This window comes from Oncorhynchus kisutch, linkage group LG7, assembly GCF_002021735.2.
Source record: "Oncorhynchus kisutch isolate 150728-3 linkage group LG7, Okis_V2, whole genome shotgun sequence".
NCBI lineage: Eukaryota > Metazoa > Chordata > Actinopteri > Salmoniformes > Salmonidae > Oncorhynchus > Oncorhynchus kisutch.
The window spans coordinates 50547170-50558629 of record NC_034180.2 but is presented as its reverse complement, the minus strand read 5'-3'; positions in this window follow the sequence as shown (position 1 = coordinate 50558629).

The window sequence follows — 11460 nt, the reverse complement described above, 5'->3', positions numbered from 1 at the left end:
CCTGACACTGGATTAAACCACCAGATGGAGTTACTCTCTAACAGGAGGGAGGGGGAGAGAGAGAGTGCGTGTGTGTGTGGGGGGGGGGGGGGTAACTATGATTGGAACTTTAGATAAGGGATTTCATATAGGGTACTACTAGAGCAGCCGAATGGTAACAACCTATAAAGAAGCACATGAAATGAAGCTGTTTTCCACCTCCTAACACCGTCTACTATAATACACACCATCATTATACTACACTATGGGCTGCTCCTCCTAACACCGTCTACTGTAACACACACCATCATTATACTACCGTCTACTATAATACACACCATCATTATACTACACTATGGGCTGCTCCTCCTAACACCGTCTACTGTAACACACACCATCATTATACTACAATACACACCATCATTATACTACACTATGGGCTGCTCCTCCTAACACCGTCTACTGTAACACACACCATCATTATACTACCGTCTACTATAATACACACCATCATTATACTACACTATGGGCTGCTCCTCCTAATCCAAATATGTGTTCATATACATCATTGTCCTCCTCAGTGGAGGTTTGTCTGATGATTGTTTTACCGAACTATAAGTCTATGCTTCTGCCTTGTGAGAGACCTTAATAGCTGACTCGTTAGCTGACTAGTGGTGGCTATTCAGCAGCCTGAGAGTAAAAACTACTGGCCAGTCTTTCAGTTTTGGCCATGACGCTCCTGTTTGGGTGGCTGGGGGTCCCTGGTGTTCTTCTTGGCCTTCCTGAGACACCTGGTGTTGTAGGTGTCCTGTAGGGCAGGCAGTGAGTACCCATTGGTGCGTTGAGCTGCACGTATCACCCTCTGAAGAGCCTTGCGGTCCACAGTGGGGTTGCCGTAGCAGGCTGTGATGCAGCTCGACAGAATGCTCTCGATGGTGCTCCTGTAGAACACTGTGAGGGCCCTCGGGGACAGGCCACATTTCTACAACATCCGGAGGTTAAAAAGTCACTGTATGGTGTCCGTGTGGTTAGACCATTTCAGCTTTCCAGAATTTGAAGTTATGGTGGCCCTGTTGATGAGGACGGGCACGTGTCCAGCCTGGTTCCTCCTGAAGTCAACAATTAGCTCCTTTTGTTTTTGCTAACATTGAGGGAGAGGTTGTTAACCTGGCACCACGCCGTCAGAGTGCCTACCTCCTTCCCGTAGGCTGTCTCGCGGTCATGGGTATACAGAGAATACAGGAGGGGACCGAGGACGCATTCTTGTGTGCCCCCTGTGTTGAGAATCAGTGTAAAGGAGGTAATACCCTAACTTCACCACCTGGGGGCAGCCCGTCAGGAAGTCCAGGACCCAGTTTCATAGTGAGGAGTTCAGACCCAGGGACGTAAGCTTTGTAATGAGCTTATAGGACACTATGTTATTGAAGGCCAAGCTGTAGTTGATGAACAGTATCCCCACATATGCATACTTTTTGTCCAGGTGGGTGAGGGCAGTGTGCAGTGTAATGGCGATTGCGTCGTCCGTGGATCTGTCAGGGCGGTAGGCGAATTGGAGAGGGTCGAGTATGTCGGGGAGGGAGGAGGTGATATGGTCTTTGACTAGCCTCTAGAAGCACTTAATGCTGACGGAAGTGAGGGCTACTGGTCAGTAGTCATTCAGTTCAGTTACTTTCTCTTTCTTGGGCACAGGGAAGGATAGTGGACATCTTGAAGCAGGTGGGGATAACGGCCTGAAAATGTCAGAGAACAACAATTCCCAGCTGGCCTGTACATGCAACAAGGGCACGGCTAGAGATACCATCTGGGCGTGCCGGCAGCATCGCGAGGGTTAACAGTTGGTGGTTGAAAATATCCCTCTAGTAGTGTGGGGGCTGTGCTTTGGCAAAGTGGGTGGGGTTATATCCTGCCTGTTTGGCCCTGTCTGGGGGTATCATCGGATGGGGCCACAGTGTCTCCTGACCCCTCCTGTCTCAGCCTCCAGTATTTATGCTGCAGTAGTTTATGTGTCGTGGGTCTAGGGTCAGTCTGTTATATCTGGAGTATTTCTCCTGTCTTATCCGGTGTCCTGTGTGAATTTAAGTATGCTCTCTCCAATTCTCTCTTTTTTTATTTCTCTCTCTCGGAGGACCTGAGTCCTAGGACCATGCCTCAGGACTACCTGGCATGATGACTCCTTGTTGTCCCCAGTCCACCTGGCCGTACTGCTGCTCCAGTTTCAACTGTTCTGCTTGCGGCTATGGAATCCTGACCTGTTCACCGGACGTGCTACCTGTCCCAGACCTATTATTTGACCATGCTGGTCATTTATGAACATTTGAACATCTTGGCCATGTTCTGTTATAATCTCCACCCGGCACAGCCAGAAGAGGACTGGCCACCCCTCATAGCCGGGTTCCTCTCTAGGTTTCTTCCTAGGTTTTGGCCTTTCTGGGGAGTTTTTCCTAGCCACCGTGCTTCTACACCTGCATTGCTTGTTGTTTGGGGTTTTAGGCTGGGTTTCTGTACAGCACTTTGATGTATCAGCTGATGTAAGAAGGGCTATATAAATACATTTGATTTGAACACGTTTGAAGGACTTACATACGTCCTCAGTGGAGACTGTGAGTGTGTAGTCACGTTGTCCTCAGGGGCTCTCCTCGGCAGCTCAGGGTCATTGTGCTCGACTCTTGAGAAAAAGGTGTTTAGCCTGTCCTGTAGGCTGTCGTGGGAGACCGCAATGTGGCTAGCTTTCTTTTTGTAATCCGCAATTGTCAGAGGAGCCCCTGCCACATTTGCCTTGTGTCTGACCCACTGAATTTCTCCTCCACTTTTGTCCCTATACTTGTGTTTCGCCATCTTGACGTAGGGCACCCATCAAACATCACAGAATTGGAGCAGCTGACGAGATGGCCAATGTTCCAGTAGAAAAGTGCAGAACAGAAAGCTCACTGGTGGCAAACTTAAAGATATGTATAATGTTCAGCCAGTAGTTTTGAAAGTGGTCCCCATTTCTTGTGTACTACGTCATCAAATTGTGTACTACGTCATCAAATTGTGTACTACGTCATCAAATTGTGTACTACGTCATCAAATTGTGTACTACGTCATGCATTTCGTGTCATATGTCACAAATGTTGCACTTTGTATGATATCATATTACTTATTAAAAAATTGGTTCTGCAGTGTTGAAAATCCAATAACAATGTGTTGAGACCAAAAGTTTTTTTTCAAGAAATTACATCACCATGATAGGTTCCAGACAGACACAGACACAGGTTCCAGACAGACACACAGATACACACAGACACAGGTTCCAGACAGACACACAGATACACACAGACACAGGTTCCAGACAGACACACAGATACACACAGACACAGGTTCCAGACAGACACACAGATACACACAGACACAGGTTCCAGACAGACACAGATACACAGGTTCCAGACAGACACACAGATACACACAGATACACAGGTTCCAGACAGACACACAGATACACACAGACACAGGTTCCAGACAGACACACAGATACACACAGACACAGGTTCCAGACAGACACACAGATACACACAGACACAGGTTCCAGACAGACACACAGACACAGGTTCCAGACAGACACACAGACACAGGTTCCAGACAGACACACAGACACAGGTTCCAGACAGACACAGGTTCCAGAAAGACACACAGATACAGTGCATTCGGAAAAGTATTCAGACCCCTTGACTTTTTCCACATTTTGTTAAGTAACAGCCTTATTCTAAAATAAAGAAAAAAATATATATATATCTTCATCAATCTACACAAAATAGCTATAACATTTTGCTATGAGACTCGAAATTGAGCTCCTGCATCCTGTTTCCATTGATCATCCTTGAGATGTTTCTTCAACTTGATGAGAGTCCACCTGTGGTAAATTCAATTGATTGGACATGATTTGGAAAGGCACACACCTGTCTATATAAGGTCCCACAGTTGACAGTGCATCTCAGTGTAACAACCAAGCCATGAGGTCAAAGGAATTGTCCGTAGAGCTCTGAGACAGGATTGTGTACAGGAACATCTGGGGAAGGGTAGCAAAAAAGTTCTGCAGCATTAAAGGTCCCCAAGAACACAATGTTCTTCATCATTCTTAAATGGAAGAAGTTGGGAACCACCCAGACTCTTCCTAGAGCTGTCCGCCCGGCCAAACTGAGCAATCTGGGGATGCGGGCCTTGGTCAGGGAGGTGACAAATATCCCGATGGTCACTGACAAAGCTCCAGAGTTCCTCTGTGGAGATGGAAGAACCTTCCAGAAGGACAACCATCTCTGCAACACTCCACCAATCAGGCCTTTATGGTAGAGTGGCCAGACGAAAGCCACTCCTCAGTAAAAAGCACATGACAGCCCGCTTGGAGTTTGCCAAAAGGGACCTAAAGGACTCTCAGACCATGAGAAACAAGATTCTCTTGTGTGATGAAAAAGATTGAACTCTTTGGCCTGAATGCCAAGCATTACGTCTGGAGGAAACATGGCATCATCCTTAAGGTGAAGCATGGTGTTGGCAGCATCATGCTGTGGAGATGTTTTTCAGCAGCAGGGAATGGGAGACTAGTCAGGATCGAGGGAAATATGAACGGAGTAAAGTACAGAGAGATCCTTAATGAAAACCTGGTCCAGAGCACACGACCCTAAGCACACAGCCAAGTCAACCCAGGTGTGGCTTCGGGACAAGTCTCTGAATGTCCTGGAGTGGCCCAGCCAGACCCCGGACTTGAAACCAAACGAACATCTCTGGAGTGACCTGAAAACAACTATGCAGCAACGCTCCCCATCCAACCTGACAAAGCTTGACAGGATTTGCAGAGAAGAATGGGAGAAACTCCCCAAATACAGGTGTGCCAAGCTTGCAGAGTCATACCCAAGAAGACTCAAGGCTGTAATCGCTCAAGGCTGTAACAGTGGCAACAGGTTCCAGACAGACAGTGGCAACAGGTTCCAGACAGACAGCGGCAACAGGTTCCAGACAGACAGCGGCAACAGCTTCCAGACAGACAGCGGCAACAGCTTCCAGACAGACAGCGGCAACAGCTTCCAGACAGACAGCGGCAACAGCTTCCAGACAGACAGCGGCAACAGCTTCCAGACAGACAGCGGCAACAGCTTCCAGACAGACAGCGGCAACAGCTTCCAGACAGACAGCGGCAACAGCTTCCAGACAGACAGCGGCAACAGCTTCCAGACAGACAGCGGCAACAGCTTCCAGACAGACAGCGGCAACAGCTTCCAGACAGACAGCGGCAACAGCTTCCAGACAGACAGCGGCAACAGCTTCCAGACAGACAGCGGCAACAGCTTCCAGACAAAAGAGGTCATCAGGTACTTTGGTGTTGTGTTTCTCACCAAACTAAGTATTTCAATCGGTTTTAACTTGAAGAGTAATAACTACATGTGCTTTCTTAGCAGCTGTTGAAATAAATCACATTTTATTTTTACGATTCATATATCTAGCTGATAATTATGAAGGTCTTTGTGTCTATCTTGTTTCGTCTATTATTGTCCTGGCTGTAAGAAGGTTCAGTGAATGGAGAGGTGAAGCGTGAGGTAATAGAGTGTATCACCTTTACTCCACACACAGAGACGCTTAAAAGGCTCTCTCTCGCCCTCCATTTGGCAAATCTGACCACAATTCTATCCTCCTGATTCCTGCTTACAAGCAAAAAAACGAAACCAGGAAGTACCACTGCCTCGGTCAATACGGAAGTGGTCAGATGACGCATATGGTAAGCTATAAGACTGTTTTGCTAGCACAGACTGGAATATGTTCCGGGATTCTTCCTATGGCATTGAGGAGTACATCACCTCAGTCACCAGCTTCATTAACAGGTGCATCGATGAAGTCATCCCCACAGTGACCATACATACATACCCCAACCAGAAGCCATGGATCTGGCAACATCTGCACTGAGCTAAAGGGTAGAGCTGCTGCTGTCAAGGAGCTGGACTCTAATCCAGAAGCTTTTGAGAAATCCCGCTATGCCCTCCGACGAACCATCAAACAGGCAAAGTGGCAATACAGGACACCAGCTCTGACGCTCGTCGGATGTGATATGGATGGCAAACTATTACAGACTTCAAAGGGAAGCTCAGCCGCGAGCTTCCCAGTGACATGATCCTACCAGACCAGCTAAATTACTTCTATGTCGCTTTGAGGCAAGCAACACTGAAGCATGCATGAGAGCACCCGCTGTTCTGGACGACTGTGTGATCACGCTCTCCATAGCCAATGTGAGTAAGACCTTTAAACAGGTCAACATTCACAAGGCCGCAGGGCCAGCAGGATTACCAGGACCTGTACTCAGATCATGCACTGACCAACTGGCAAGGAACTGAAATGTTTAACCTGTCCCTGACCCAGTTTGTAAAACCTAATATTTGAATCAGCTGTGTAGTGCTGTGGTAAAAACCAAAACATGCACCCAGAGGGGGACCCAGGACCGAGTTTGGGAAACGCTGGTTTACCCAGTACCAGGTTGATGTTCCTTGGACACATAGGTCTGTCCTTGGGACAACATATAGGTATGGGGATACTGTGGTCCACCACCCGGCTCTCTCTCTCCCTGTCTACTGTCTATATGCGTTATCAATTGAGCCTGGAGACGAGATTAGGCATAACGCCGAATACAGCAGGTGTAGACCTTACAGTGAATGCTTACTTACTTACCGAGTCAATGTGCGGGGGTACAGGTTAGTCGAGGTGATTGAGGTAACATGTACAGGTAAGGGTAAAGTGTCTATGCACCGATAATAAACAGCGAGTAGCAGCAGCGTAAAAAAGGGGGGTTCAATGCAAGTAACCCGGGAAGCCATTTGATTAACTGTTCAGCAGTCTTATGGCTTGTGGGTAGAAGCTATTCAGGAGCCTGTTGGTCCTAGACATGGTGCTCCGATACTGCTTGCCGATAGCAGAGAGAACAGTCTAGCGTGACTGGAGTTGTGATAACATGCGTCTTGGTGAGAGGTGTAGGAGTCAGGCGCAGGAGAGAGCAGGGATGTCTGAGAAGCGTGTTTAATAATATAGTCCAGCAATACAAAAACGGCACAGACCAAAACCCCAAAACTACGCTCTCGAATAATCAGAAACTCGTGCAAACACACGGAGGAACAAACACAGTTCCGACACTTTACATACACGTGCGTAATAGCGAAAAAACAACAAACATCAAATACACTCGAGCGCAATGCACACAAGTCTAATCCTGCACGAATTACGGCAGGTAACAGGTGCCCTATATACCAACAGAAATCAGAGCAATGAAAACCAGGTGTGAAAAGGAACACAGACAAAACAACCAGAAAAAGAAAAAGGGATCGGTAGCGGCTAGTAGACCGGAGACGCCGAGCGCCGAGCGCCGCCCGAACAGGGAGAGGAGTTACCTTCGGTTGAAGTCGTGACAGGAGTCTTTGGTATAGAGGTCCTGGATGGCAGGAAGCTTGGCCCCAGTAACCAATTAGCCTAGCCCTAGTTGTCAATCTGAAACATGATTTATCAGTTTGTCTGTTAAGTTAACCCACAGTTCCTAGCTAGAGCTAGACAAACGTTAATATCAGTTCATTTTTGAATTTTATCCACATTTGTCTTTATAATGTGACTACAATCAAATAGTTTTTTGTTTTTATTTTTACACGGGAGTGGTTGGTGGTGGAGGAGTTTAACCTATGGCCAGTGGCTGTACTATCAAGATGAGGGGGTTTATCTTGATGGCAAAGGGAAAGTGAAGGAATTCATCCCAGTCTGCTGTACCCGACCATGGCTAACAACAAAGAGACAGTGTTATAGTGTTACTGTGTCTGTGTGTCTGTGTTGACACTATTCCTGTGTGTTGACACTATTCCTGTGTGTTTCTCTCTGGGCCGGAGCCGAGGAGGATGCCAAGTAAAGTCAACCAAAGGCCTCAATTACTACAAGTAAGGTCAACCAAAGGCCTCAATTACTACAAGTAAGGTCAACCAAAGTCCTCAAATCACTACAAGTAACGTCATCCAAAGTCCTCCATCACCACAAGTAACATAATCCAAAGTCCTCCATCACCACAAGTAACATAATCCAAAGTCCTCCATCACCACAAGTAACGTCATCCAAAGTCCTCCATCACCACAAGTAACGTCATCCAAAGTCCTCCATCACCACAAGTAACATAATCGAAAGTCCTCCATCACCACAAGTAAAGTCATCCAAAGTCCTCCATCACCACAAGTAACGTCATCCAAAGTCCTCCATCACCACAAGTAACGTCATCCAAAGTCCTCCATCACCACAAGTAACGTCATCCAAAGTCCTCCATCACCACAAGTAACGTCATCCAAAGTCCTCCATCACCACAAGTAACGTCATCCAAAGTCCTCCATCACCACAAGTAACATAATCCAAAGTCCTCCATCACCACAAGTAACGTCATCCAAAGTCCTCCATCACCACAAGTAACGTCATCCAAAGTCCTCCATCACCACAAGTAACGTCATCCAAAGTCCTCCATCACCACAAGTAACGTCATCCAAAGTCCTCCATCACCACAAGTAACGTCATCCAAAGTCCTCCATCACCACAAGTAACGTCATCCAAAGTCCTCCATCACCACAAGTAACGTCAACCAAAGTCCACATATCACTACAAGTAACGTCAACCAAAGTCCTCGATCACTACAAGTAACGTCAACCAAGGTTTGCGCTCTGTGTTCTATCCCCTCCTCTGTCTCTCGTCTTCTGCTGTTCTTTCAGGTACGGACGGATAAGAGAACAGCAGATAAGATGTCAGCTGATATGTCATGATGATGTGATGTCATACGCTGGCAGTGTATCAATGTCCTGGGAATAACATACGAGTATCACAGTGACCTAAATCATAATGTGTTCTAACACATTCTGACAAGTATTTAGCCTGGCTCAACAATGTTTGGAATAAATAACCCAGGTCGATTGAGACAACAACAAAAAATACCCACCTATCTTTCTAGATTTATTCATGGTTATGAACTCTGTTTTAACATAAGGAGATGTCAACACACGTGTAGTTGTGTATTATACAGTTCTAGTAACTATTCACATTTGAACATATACTATATTTCAATTGTTGATTCTGTATCTACAGACTATCTACATACTGTAAAATATAATTATATATAAGAACACGTTGTGTTAGTTCGGGGCCTGGTAACCCGGGTAACCCTGGTAACCCTGGTAACCCTGGTAACCCTAGTAACCCAGGAGTGAACATGTACATGGACTTTAGTTCCAACCTCTAATCCCTTTACCTACTGAGCCAATTGATCACTATCAGTGATTGGCTAAATTCCCAGGCCTAATAAAAAAGCTAAACAAAAAGCCTGAAGCATATGCAGCTCCAGGACCAGGGTTGCCAGGACCAGGGTTGCCAGGACCAGGGTTGCCAGGACCAGGGTTGCCAGGACCAGGGTTGCCAGGACCAGGGTTGCCAAGACCAGGGTTGCCAGGACCAGGGTTGCCAGGACCAGGGTTGCCAGGACCAGGGTTGCCAGGAACAGGGTTGCCAGGACCAGGGTTGCCAGGACCAGGGTTGCCAGGTCAAGGGTTGCCAGGACCAGGGTTGCCAGGACCAGGGTTGCCAGGCCCAGGGTTGCCAGGACCAGGGTTGCCAGGTCAAGGGTTCACAGGACTAGGGTTGCCAGGACCAGGAATGCCAGGACCAGGGTTGCCAGGGCCAGGGTTGCCAGGTCAAGGGTTCACAGGACTAGGGTTGCCAGGACCAGGAATGCCAGGACCAGGGTTGCCAGGACCAGGGTTCACAGATCAAGGGTTGCCAGGACCAGGGTTGCCAGGACCAAGGTTGCCAGGACCAGGGTTCACAGGTCAAGGGTTGCCAGGACTAGGGTTGCCAGGACCAAGGTTGCCAGGACCAGGGTTCACAGGTCAAGGGTTGCCAGGCCTAGGGTTGCCAGGACCAGGGTTCACAGATCAAGGGTTGCCAGGGCCAGGGTTGCCAGGCACCAGGGTTGCCAGGACCAAGGTTGCCAGGACCAGGGTTGCCTAGCCCTGCATTAGTTAGTCATCTACATGTCCGGGGGTGACTTTACACAGGTAATGTCCACAGTTTAACAGTGTCTCTACAATGGTACAGGGCATTCACCTGTTAGTTAGGTACAGCAGGATGTCTGTCTGTTGTTAGTTATATTGTCTCTATACAGCAGGATGTCTGTTGTTAGTTATAATGTCTCTATACAGCAGGGTCTGTGTGTCTGTTGTTAGGGTCTGTGTGTATGTTGTTAGGGTCTGTGTGTCTGTTGTCAGCGTCTGTATGTCTGTTGTCAGGGTCTGTATGTTGGTTGTTAGGATCTGTGTGTCTGTTATCAGGGTATGTGTATGTTGTTCGGGTATGTGTGTCTGTTGTTAGGGTCTATATGTCTGTTATTAGGGGCGTAGTGTCTGTTGTTAGGGTCTGCGTGTCTGTTGTTAGAGTCAGGGTGTCTATTGTTAGGGTCTGTGTGTCTGTTGTTAGAGTCAGGGTGTCTGTTGTTGGGGTCTCTGTGTCTATTGTTAGGGTCTGTGTGTTTGTTGTTAGGGTCTGCGTGTCTGTTGTTAGAGTCAGGGTGTCTATTGTTAGGGTCTGTGTGTCTGTTGTTAGGGTCTGTGTGTCTGTTGTTAGGGTCTGTGTGTCTATTGTCAGAGTCTGTGTGTCTATTGTCAGAGTCTGTGTGTCTATTGTCAGAGTCTGTGTGTCTATTGTCAGAGTCTGTGTGTCTATTGTCAGAGTCTGTGTGTCTATTGTCAGAGTCTGTGTGTCTATTGTCAGAGTCTGTGTGTCTGTTGTCAGGGTCGATGTTTCTGTAACTTAGTTTTCCTAACATCACGGGGAGGTAGAACAGTTTAATCCACAGTGGAACACCCAGGAATGACTAAAGAGGTGCGTTGCCTAAAGGAGAAGGAGAAAACGGTCTGAATCTTTGTTGTCCAGCTTGTCAAATTGTACGTGTGACCTTTCATCCAGGTGCCCTTAGAGCAGTTCTTCCCAAACTGGTCCAGTCCAGGTGGCTTTGGTCAGAAGTAGTTCACTAACTGGGGAGAAGTAGTTTACTAGCTGGTGAGAAGTAGTTCACTAACTGGGGAGAAGTAGTTCACTAGCTGGGGAGAAGTAGTTCACTAGCTGGGGAGAAGTAGTTCCCTAACTGGGGAGAAGTAGTTCACTAGCTGGGGAGAAGTAGTTCACTAACTGGGGAGAAGTAGTTCACTAGCTGGGGAGAAGTAGTCCACTAGCTGGGGAGAAGTAGTCCAGTAGCTGGGGAGAAGTAGTCCACTAGCTGGGGAGAAGTAGTCCAGTAGCTGGGGAGAAGTAGTCCAGTAGCTGGGGAGAAGTAGTCCACTAGCTGGGGAGAAGTAGTCCAGTAGCTGGGGAGAAGTAGTTCACTAGCTGGGGAGAAGTAGATCACTAGCTGGGGAGAAGTAGTCCAGTAGCTGGGGAGAAGTAGTCCAGTAGCTGGGGAGAAGT